The sequence below is a fragment of the Odocoileus virginianus genome, chromosome 15, assembly GCF_023699985.2.
Source record: "Odocoileus virginianus isolate 20LAN1187 ecotype Illinois chromosome 15, Ovbor_1.2, whole genome shotgun sequence".
Lineage (NCBI taxonomy): Eukaryota > Metazoa > Chordata > Mammalia > Artiodactyla > Cervidae > Odocoileus > Odocoileus virginianus.
Window position 1 is genome coordinate 31,235,700 of NC_069688.1, and position 11,289 is coordinate 31,246,988.

The 11,289-nt window shown below is 39.8% G+C and overlaps 1 long non-coding RNA gene across 1 annotated transcript in view; it reads left to right on the forward strand.

The window, feature by feature from the left end:
• The window catches only part of LOC110135847 (uncharacterized), a 59,283-nt gene extending 56,528 nt beyond the window's left edge, over positions 1-2,755 (forward strand). Inside the window, exon 4 of the long non-coding RNA XR_002313468.2 lies at positions 2,430-2,755. This is a non-coding gene — a long non-coding RNA (uncharacterized lncRNA). The remainder of the gene's footprint in view (positions 1-2,429) is intronic.
• The last annotated feature ends 8,534 nt before the right edge of the window (positions 2,756-11,289 follow it).

Here is an 11,289-nt window from a genome sequence, read left to right on the forward strand (position 1 = left end):
AATAGAAAAACATTAGATTAGAAAAATGTAATTTCATCTTACTTATAAATTTATAATCTAAGGGGGAAAAACAGCCCAATTCCATTCTTTGCTAATATCGCTCAACGGCAGCATACTTCATTTGTGCATGCAGCCTGCTTCTCACTGTTTTAATAAGCATTTCTGTCCCTTCCCTTGGGGGTTTGTAGTCACAGTCAATAGCCATAAACTATAAAGATGTGAGGATGTTTCATCTCATTAAGATGCCACGTAACTGGGATTCCTTCCTCGTCCTTCTTACATCTGATTTGTGTTCCTCAAATGTGACCTTGAAGGCCTTGGTTGCTTTGCAAACACATTGCATGTCCCGAGGGCACATAATTAAGTAGGTCACATGCTTTATACTGCCTATTAGTACTTGCCTTTCAGCATGCATTTCCTCTGTTCTACTGTGGGAAAATTCTCTTTTTCATAAGACATTCTTGGAAAAGTTCTTGGCACTTTCGGCAGATGAAATGTCCTTGATACATTGTGGGGACACTTAAGGTCATTCGGGATCTCATCGGTCATGAGAATAATTGCTCTCACATTTTTTAAAGAGTAGAATCCATTCATACTAATTGTAGATTTGTACTTCCAGAGGTAGAAAAGAGGTCTCAAGGATGATAGTTGTGGTTATAACCTTTGCCAATTAAAATTTTAAAAATTCAATAATTTTTAAATAATACTATCTATGAAATGTCACAACAAAATATTAAAAAAACTTTTAATGTGTTTTGCTAATCTTGGCATTTATAAATTGGTTTGCATAAATGCATATGTAACTTGTAGCTGCTGCTGCTGCTGCTAAGTCCCTTCAGTTGTGGCCGACTCTGTGCAACCCCGTAGACGGCAGCCCACCAGGCTCCTCTGTCCCTGGGTTTCTCCAGGCAAGAACACTGGATTGGATTGTAACTAGTAGAATTTTTATTGATTCTTCTTGGAAATGATATTTACCCTGCATTCTGTAGGATTTCCCAATCAAATAAATAAATATGTATGCTGGAATTGTTTATAATTTTGCTTTCATAACTTTAATAATTGAATGTTAACTTTTAGCAACAAGATAAAATTTCATTTTGCTGACTATAATTATTGAGTAGTATTAATAAAAGATTTAAAAATATTTAGGACAAGTAGATTTTGAAGAAAATCAGAATTACTGGCTTTGCCCCTCCACCCCACTGTCACAATCCTTCATCCTTTGTAAAGCGTGTAAGTATTATACGTTTCTCCACCAAAGAAATCCACTATTAACAGTCTAATCCTAGATGAAGCATTTGTGCCCTAATTAATAGGCCTATTTCACCAAGCTGGATTGTGTAACTAGTGATGTGCTCCTCTTAGTGAAGCTAATAAAGAGCTAATCAAGAAAATGCAATTGAGTTTTCACATGATGATCATGTTGAGAAATTAATAAGAGATGAAATGGTGGCAAAGAGATCACAGAACCATGTAGAACAGTGATTTCCCATGTTTTATGTGCATGAAGATCACCTGACAAACTTGTCAAAACACAGATTTTGATGCAATTACTCTTGGGTGGGGACTGAAATTTTTCTAACAAGCAGGAGGCACCATGCTTTGAAGAGCATGTTTCTAGACCTCCACTACATCACACTTTACTGTCTGAGTAAATGCTATGGGTTGGCACACAGGTCCATGGCATCGTGCAGGCCCGAGCTACTTCTTTGTACCCAAGGGAACTGAGCAATACGCTGGGACACAAAATATACCTTGCAGATTAAAACGTACCCATTTGCCTTTTATTCCTCTGCTAGAACTTTCCTAAGCTGAGGCTGTCGACTTACAGAATGACTGGTCCCAATTTTACTCTGAAATATATTCTTGGGTGGTGGTGACAGAGGAGGGTACAGGCCTCCATGTGCTGTGGACATAGTCAAAAAGGATGATTTATCAGGCGGTGGGCGGCGGGGGTAGGGGTGGTGATGCTGTGCTGGACTCTGTTCAGGATTTGCGAGGATGCTAGTGTGTGCCCTTGGGGGCCGCCACCCTGAGTTGAGTGGAATTGTATTGCAATGGGCTTCTTACTTTCCTTTATTGCCCCTAAAACATAGAATGAAGCTTTCTTTTCCAGTCTTATTGAATACGACTTTCTTTTTAATACAGGAGAAATTAAAGAATTTTATTGTTCAACTGAAAATTCATAATGAAACCTTTGAATTGAATTTGTCTCTAACTAATCTTAAGATTATCTACATAAATTTGAGGGGAAAAATCCAACAAAATAAAGCCAGTATACCTATGCAAGGCGTATTATTCATTCAAGTTCCAGACAATGGTTTGTCTCAGCAGTCTCGTTTTTGGAGACACTTAATTAAGATAATCTGGCTGATGAACCTCCTACTTCATTATAACACACTTAGATTTCTTTCTGCTTTGTTCTCTAGGATGACTCATTTCCTATGAAGAGTCAAGAGCCAGGAAAGACTAAAGATGATGAACGTATACAAAATCCAGAAAAACTAACTGGGAGGCCCCAGAAAAGTAATATTTAAAAGAGAATATAAGGGATGCTTAACTTTTCCTTAACATAATAAATAATGAGAAATGGACAAACGAATTCAAAGATTCCATTTCAAACATTCTTATGATTGCCTCAAGATATTTTTCTGTTTCTTTTTATTATCTTTGGCTGGGTGACGTTTCCTCATAAATAAATCAACAAAGACAACAGTAATATGTGAAGGCTTATCGCCAAGATTCTACCAACAGCAGGGGCAATTTCCATGTTTTGAAATAACAAATGAAACTGTGATGTGTTCTCTATAACTCATTTCCTTTTCCTCCCAGGCATGCGGCTACTTTGTACACCCTCTGCTGCTAACTGTGGCCATGTGACTGAGTTTTAACTAATGAAATTTGGGTACAAATATGTTCTTTCTCTAAGACTGTCATGAAAACTCACCCACAAATTTGCCGTCATGCTTTCCTCTCCCAGGACTGACTGGAGAAGAGAGGGAAGGGAGGAGACACAAGGAGAGGCTTGGCCCACAATTGGGCTCACCATGTACAGAGGGTGATGTGGGGAAAAACCTCAACACTGGATTGTAAATTTAGAGAAAACAAAACTATTGTTTGGAGGCATTACACTTATGGATTTGTTTGTAATGCAATAAGCCTACCCTAAATATCACAGGTGGAAAACAGGAAATTAAAGTCTAGTTTTGAGGTCTGCTGTCTCCATTGAGGAGAGGGTCTAGGTCTTTGTCTTTGAATATTAGGCAGATTGCCTTGTATTATTAGGTTTTTTGTACAGATTTGCTGAAATAATTGGTATTACTCTCCAGATTCTTCTCCTGTGCTTGCTTCAGTGATAGTTCAGGAGTCCATACCCCATTCAGACTTGTGTCCAAATATGATTGGAGCTATTCCATTAAAAAGAATTCTTTTCAGTTGTAGTTGGCTATTGCAAAAAGTTCTTGTTGCAAAGGAACTTTTGCATAAGTGAATTCACCTGTCAATATTTCTTTTTGAATCATTTTCTTCTGTTGCAATCTAAAAGATGCTGTTATTTAGTGGTAAGAAAAGGTTGCTTGCATGCTAAGTCACTTCAGTCATGTCCAACTCTTTGTGACCCTTTGGACTGTAGCCTGCTAGGCTCCCTTGTCCATGGGGATTCTCCAGGCAGAAAACTGGAGTGGGTTGCCTTGCCCTCCTCCATGGGATCTTCCTGACCCAGGGATCAAACTGTTATGTCTCCTGAATTGGCTGGCGGATTCTTTATCACTATTGCCACCTGGAAAGTCCCAGCTAGGAAGCAGGAGAAAAGGATTCTTGAATTATGAAATAAACATGAAACTTAGTCTTTCTCTTCAAAGAATTTGCACTTTCTGGGAATAGAAAGGAAATTATCTTCTATGATTATTTCTAGAATCTTTTCATACTAAAGAAGTCATCATCACCTGCTGAATCCTTTTGTTTCTAGAGGGACCATTCTTTGGACGGGGTGGGCTATCTATATCAGGACATTTTTTGTTTTAACACATCAAGATGGTGATGTGCTCAGTTTTCAAAAAAATATTTAAGTTCCTCACTTATTGTATTAGGTACCTGAGTAGACAGTATATAAGTACTCAAATGGAAATGGTTCCTACGTTTTGTAAACCTATTCTTTAGGTAGACAGAAGCTGCTAATATGAACTTGAAAATAACACAGTAAAATCACAAAAGTGTCAAAAATAAAACAGATGGTTCATTTAAAAGGAAAATATCATCCTTTGTGTGGGAGGGTGGATACACACTCAGAGAACATTCCAAAGAGAGGATGCAGTACCTTGTTTAGCCCTGTTATTGTCCTTCAAGAATCCTTAATCAGATATTTCCTTGGCTCTGGGCAGATTGCATCATTATTACTGTCAGTGTACATGAGATATTGACATCAGGGCTGTCTTTATCAAAACAGATCACATGGCAACGCCATTCTTTCACTTGACCAGTCCAAAAGCCCTAGCATCATCCACATGTTCTCACATCCTTTTATACCCTATACCCAACCTCTCAGGGAATCATGACAACTTTACTTTTCAAACACATCTATCACCTCTCTACTCCTCTCACCTGGACGGCTGCAAGCCTAGACCCAGCCACCATCAGCTCGAGTTTGATTCTGCAGTAGCTTCCTACCTGGGCTCCCTGCTTTGGGGCATGCTCCGCCGCACTCTCCTTTCCTTACGGCAGCCATGGGGATCATTGCGATGTTAGGTTCTGCAATGGCTTCCAAATTCACAGCGTTCTCTAGAGGGCTGCTGTGGTACACAAGGTGGGCCTCTCTGACCTTATCTTCCACGGTTTCCTCATTGCCCACTGTTCCCGCCACACCGGCGGCCTTACTTCTCTTTAAGCACATCTAACATGCCCATGCCTGGGGCATTTTACACCTGCTTCCTTTAATGCTCTTTCCACTGCGTATTTCTTAATGAACACCTGCTGCAATGAGCAGATCCAAAATTCTATAGTGGCTCAAACACAGTGAATATTTTCTTTCTCATCTAATGTCCTTCCATGTTATCACTCTGGAACCCAGGCTAAAGGAAGTTCCGCCACATTGGACATGAGGCTTCCTGAGTTGCTCTGGAGGGCACTCCTTTCCAGAGAACTGGAAGATGAGAAGGGCTCAAAGGAGTTCACGGGAGAGCTTTTCCAGGACAGGTTGCATGTTCTGGTGAACGCATCCACTCCTGTGGCTTCACTAGAGCTCAGTCCCACTGCCACATCTGACAGAAGGGGCCTGGGAAATGTTCAGTGTGAGCCAGGAAGGGAAAGGTTCTGGTGAGTGGCTAACCACCTCTGCCACACTCTAGTCACCATCCGATTTGTCACATTCTCTAGGTCTCTTCCGAAATATAACCTCCTCAGTGAGACCTTCCAGTCATTGTCAATGCAACACCGCATCCTTATACTCACTGTTCCTCTTCCTCCTTTTCTCTTTCTCTGTAAGACTTTATTGTTACTATACATCTGTTACTTGCTAAACAATTGTTTATCTGTAGTGAGTTGAACTGTAGTCTCCATCTCCCCACTACCATGTTCTAATTTCTAGAACCTGGGAATGTGACTTTATTTGGATAAAGGATCTGGGCGGATATAATTAAGAATTTTTTTTTTTTTTTTTTTTGCCAGAAAGCTAATCTTTAGTCACATCAGGACGGAAACACTCTGTAATCAACATGAAAAAACTGTCATCGGGAACTTCTCTGGTGGTCCAGTGGTGAAGAATCTGCTTGCCAACACAGGAGACATGGGTTCCAGAGATCCCATCTCTGGTCCCAAAGATCCCACATGCAGAGGAGCAGCCAAGCTCATGTGACACAATTAGAGAGTAGCCCGTGTTCCCCACAACCAGAGAGGGCCCAGGTGCAGCAGCGGGGACCCAGTGTGGCCAAAAAATAAACAAATAAGTACAGTTAAATGCAATTTAAAAGCTGACATCGGTAATCCTTCTTAGTGTGTGACTGGCATTTATTTTTTTCTTATTTTTATTTTACTTATTGAGGTTTAGTTGGTTTGCAATATTTAAAATATTATGCAATATTGTATTATATTTTAGATGTGCAACATAGTGATTTGATACTTTTATAGACTATCCTCCTTTTAAAGTTCTTAGAAATTAATTGGCTATCTTCCCTGTGCTGTACAATATGCCTTTATAGCTTGTTCATTTTACACATAGTAGTTTGTATTTCTTTATCCTCTAGTCCTATCTTGCCCCTCCCTCGTCCCCCCTCCCCACTGGTAGCCACTCGTTTGTTTCTATATCTGTGAGTATGTTTCTGTTTTATTATATTCTTTTGTTTTATTTTTAAGATTGTACATATGAACAATAAGATAGAGTATTTGTCCCTGTTTGACTTACTTCATGGAGCATAATATCCTCCAAATGAATCCATGATGTTGAAAATGGCAAAATCTCATCCTTTTTATGGCTGAGTAATATTCCTTGGCATATATACTGTATCTTCTTTATTAAGTCATCTGTTGATGAACTCTTAGGTTGTTTTCATATCTTAGCTATTGTAAATAATGCTGCTATATATATATTGGGATGCATGTATCTTTTCAAATTAATGCTTTTGTTTCTTTCAGATATACTCACAACATATTAAAAAATAAACTCAGCTGTATTAAAAACCTGAATGTAAAACTGGAAACCAAAAAACTCCTAGAAGAAAACATATGCAGAACAGTCTTTTACATAAACTACAGCAATATTTTTGGGGGTCTGTCTCCTAAAGCAAAGGAAACAAAAGCAAAAAAAATAAGCAAATAGGACCTAATTAAACTTAAAAACTTTTGCACAGGAGAGGAAACCGTCAATCTCCTGAATGGGAGAAAATATTTACAAATTGTATGACTGACAAGGAGTTGATACCCAAAGGATATAAACAGCTCATACAACTTAATATCAAAACAAAACAAAATAAAAACCAAGCAACCAATCAAAAAATGGGCAGAAGATGGGAATAGACACTTTTCCAAAGAAGATATACAGCTGGCTAACAGCAGATTAGAAGATGCTCAGCATTACCGAGAATCAAAGAAATGCAAATCAAAACCACAGTGAGACATCACCTCACACGTTTCAGAATGGCTATCATCAAAAAGACCACAAATAGCAAATGTTGGTGATGATGTGAAGAGAAGGGAACCCTTGTACGGTTGGTGAAAAGCTAAGGATTTTGAGATTGTGGGTTTAACTTGGTGGGTTCTAACTCAATTAGAAGTGCCCTCGTAAGAGATAATGAAGAAGACGACACACAGGAAAGGCCTTGTGAAGGAGGCAGAGACTGAGGTTATGTAGCCACAGCCAAGAATTCTCCACTAGGGCCTTTAGAAGGAGCATGGCTCTGCTAACACCTTCATTTCTGGTCTCCAGACCTGTGAGAACATAAATTTCTGTGGGTGCAAGCCATCCATTTTGTGCTAATTTGTTATGATGGCCCAAAGATATCAACACATCTTCCCTTCTGAAATGTAAACTCCTGGAGAGAAGTGATCGTGTTTTGTTCATTGCTCTAGCTTTCCATGCAGAGAAGAGGGCCCATCCCATACTGGCCAATAATAAGTAATCAACGAATACTTGCTGAATGAATGAGTAAACAGAAATATGGAAATGTATCTCCAGCCAACCCCATGGACTGTAGCCCTCCAGGCCCCTCTGTCCATGGAATTCTCCAGGCAAGAATACTGGAGTGGGTAGCCATTCCCTTCTTCAGGGGATCTTCCTGCCCCAGGGGTTGAACTTGGGTCTCCTGCATTGCATGTAGATTCTTTACCATCTTAGCCACCAGGGAAGCCCACTCAAAAGATATAATTTATTTTTAAATAGCTTCAATAGTCCTTGTGACATCTGGTCTTCATGGCCAGAATGATTTTCTGTTTCTTCCTCATTCTGGGACCATAGTATGTAGAGGTTAAGAGTTGAGGCTCCGAACTTTGACAGACCTGGATTAAAACTCTGGCCATGGAATCACTGGCAAGTGTGAGGTTGGACAAGTTAATTCACATTCCTAAGTGACAATTTTTGCATAAGATTGTTGGTAGAATTAAATGAGGTTATAAATAAGCAAACCAACGAATTTCTAGTATAGTGCTTGACCAAATAAATTGATAGTAAATCACTATTATAATTAATTGGAATTAATTAGAAATAAACTGCAATCTTATAGACTCAATTATCTTTTAATTACAAAATCCTTTGAAATGCTAACTTTCAATTTTCTTTACCAAGAATTTCAACCAAGTAAGTCCTTTCTAACCAGAAAACTCCCTACTACAGTAGGCAGATTTACTTCTGTGTACCACATATGAGGGTGGCTCAGCTGGTTAAAGAACCGGCCTGCACTGCAGGAGACCTGGGTTCAATCCCTGGGTTGGAAAGATCCGCTGGAGAAGGGGACGGCTACCCACTCTAGTTTCTGGCCTGGAGAATTCCATGGACCGTATAGTCCATGGGGTTGCAAAGAGTTGAACACAACTGAGTGACTTCACTTGCTTACCACATATGAACCTAACAATTTCGTGTTAAATATGTGCAAGTTGCTGGCAGTTCCAAATTGTAAACTAAAATCAGCCACATCTGAGCAGCCTGCTTCACTCTGTCAGGGAGACTGACAAGCAATTGGCCTCTCTACTTCTCTGCCTCTTGGCTGTGCTGTACATAATCTGTCACGGTTTTGCTACCTCATGAAAATAAATGATCTTCATGCTGCTTATGTCGTGATTTAGTGCTTAAATAGCACATACTGTTTTTGTGTGTCATTCGGGGATACAACTTTTCAAAAACATAATCATTCATTTGCATAGATTTGCATAACATTGAAGCACAGACCAAAATTCATGAGCTACTCCATCACAACTGTAAATAAAATAAGATTAAAAACCTGGAGGAAAATCTTTAAGACTATGAGAAAGTGGTTGGATAATAAAATTGAGGAGCAGTGCCAAAGAAGGGAGAAAGAAAGCTGATGTCTTTAGAAGGCAGGATAGGTGTTCTTGATCTGTTTTATTTTTTGTTCATTGAACTGAAAAAATAATATCTATTAGACTTTTATAAATTCATTCTTAACTTCAATTCTTTTAATCTTAATATTCTTCTTAGGTCACTTATCTGTGAGGTAAAATAATCCTTCGACTTGGAGGCAGAGTAGAGAGTTCTCTATTGTATAAAATCTCAAGCCTTTACCTCCTGCCTTTTCTCCCTCAAGCACGCCCTCCCCTTCCCCCGCTCCACCTCCACCAGGCTCTGCCACAGTAGCTTTCTTTCTGTTCCTCAGGGGTTGTTCTACCCTGAGCCTTTGCATTACTTGCTTCTTTGACCTATGAATGCACTTTTCTTGACCCATATAGGTGTGGCTTTTTCAGAGAGGCTTCCCCAGACCCCTGTTGGCACATCATCCTGATTTTATTCTTTGCCTGGTGTTGAAAACCTTGTTGTGTGTGTGTGTGTGTGTTTGCCCATTCATTGATGAACAGGTTATCTTCCCATCCCGTTAAAAAATAAGCTCCATGAAAACAAGATCTTGTCTTCCTTGTTTGCTGGTACATACCCAGTGCCCAGTTCTGAGATAACCCACTGTGTGTGTGTGTGCTCAGCTGCTTCAGTTGTATCCCAACTCTTTGCGGCCCCATGGACTGTAGCCTGCCAGGCTCCTCTGTCCATGGAATTCTCCAGGCAAGACTACTGGAGTGGGTTGCCATGCCTTTCTCCAGGGGATCTTTCCCACCCAGGGATCAAACTTGGGTCTTCTGCATTGCAGGTAGATTCTTTGCCATCTGGGTGACCCGGGAAGTCTTATACATTTATTTTATTGTTAATTTCTCTTTTCAGTCCTAGATATTCCATATTCTGGTCTCCAAATTCTAAACTCAGCCTGAGCTACCACAAAACCTGATTTTTGATAATAGAACAATAGTCAACATTAGCATTTACACATCAGATACTTCTATATAGATGCTGGCTATTAAGGTCCGCAGGTGAGCATTCGGTCAGGGGATTTAGTATACTAGCTCTTCTCCCTTGGCATTCCCCTGGGAGGAGCACACGCAGAGAAACACCGACAAAGAACTGAGGACAGCTTTATTATGAGTGGTTCAGATCCCAATGCACGGTTGCTAGTAAAATGCACTAGAGCAAGCAGTGTCCACCCCTGCCTAAGACATGTGAGGGAGACAGCACTGGCCTGACAGCTCTATCTTCCCAGGCTAGGATAGAAATCTTGGTATTTTATCATTCCCTGTCCAAGAGCAAGATACAAACAATATTGATCATCTGAAACTCCAGAGATGTTGTCTCTGCATCTTTCCTGTGGTAAAGACCCTTTGCTCCCTTACTATTCCAGACACAGGATGTAGAAAGAACTACATACAGTAGATAAATTCCTATCCAAAATATTAAATATACATTTACCAGAAGACCTAGCAATCCCACTCCTAAAAATTTACCCAAGATAAATGAAAAGCCTGTTTGCGCAAAGACTTGTATTTGAATGTTCTTAGTGGCTATATTCATGACAGTGAAAACTAAAGATAAGGAAATTTTAGCATTGATAAATAGATAAACTGTAAAGTATGCAATGTAATGTTACTCAGCAAAAAAAAAAAAAAAAAACCCATTAATCTAAAGAATAATACAAGTGTATATTTGTATGTATATATGCATACATACATACAAAAGAATGTATATACAAAACAGAAACAGATTCATAGACATAATAACGTTTGATTACCAAAGGGGAGAAGGACGTGAGGAGGGATAAATTAGGGTGAGCCCAGTGGCTCAGTTGTAAAGAATCTGCCTGCAATACAGGAGACAAGGAGAAGCAGGTTTGATTCATGGGTCAGGAAGATCCCCTGGAGGAGGAAATGGCAGCCTATTCCAGTACTCTTGCTGGGAAAATCCCATGGATAGAGGAGCCTGTCGGGGTGCAGTCCATAGGGTTGCAAAGAGTCAGACATGACTGAGCAACTAACTACACATCAACAGATATAAACTATTATACACAAAATTGATAAGCAACAAGGATTAACTTAGCACAGGGAAGTATACCCATTATTTTGTAATAACCTGTAATGGAATATTTGTTCACTGCTCAGTCACTCAGTCGTGTCTGACTCTTTGTGATCCCATGGACTGCAGCATGCCTGGCTTCCCTGTCCTTCACCATCTCCTGGAGTTTGCTCAAACTCATGTCCATTGAGTTGGTGATGCCATCCACCCATCTCATCCTCCGTCACCCTCCTCTCCTCCTG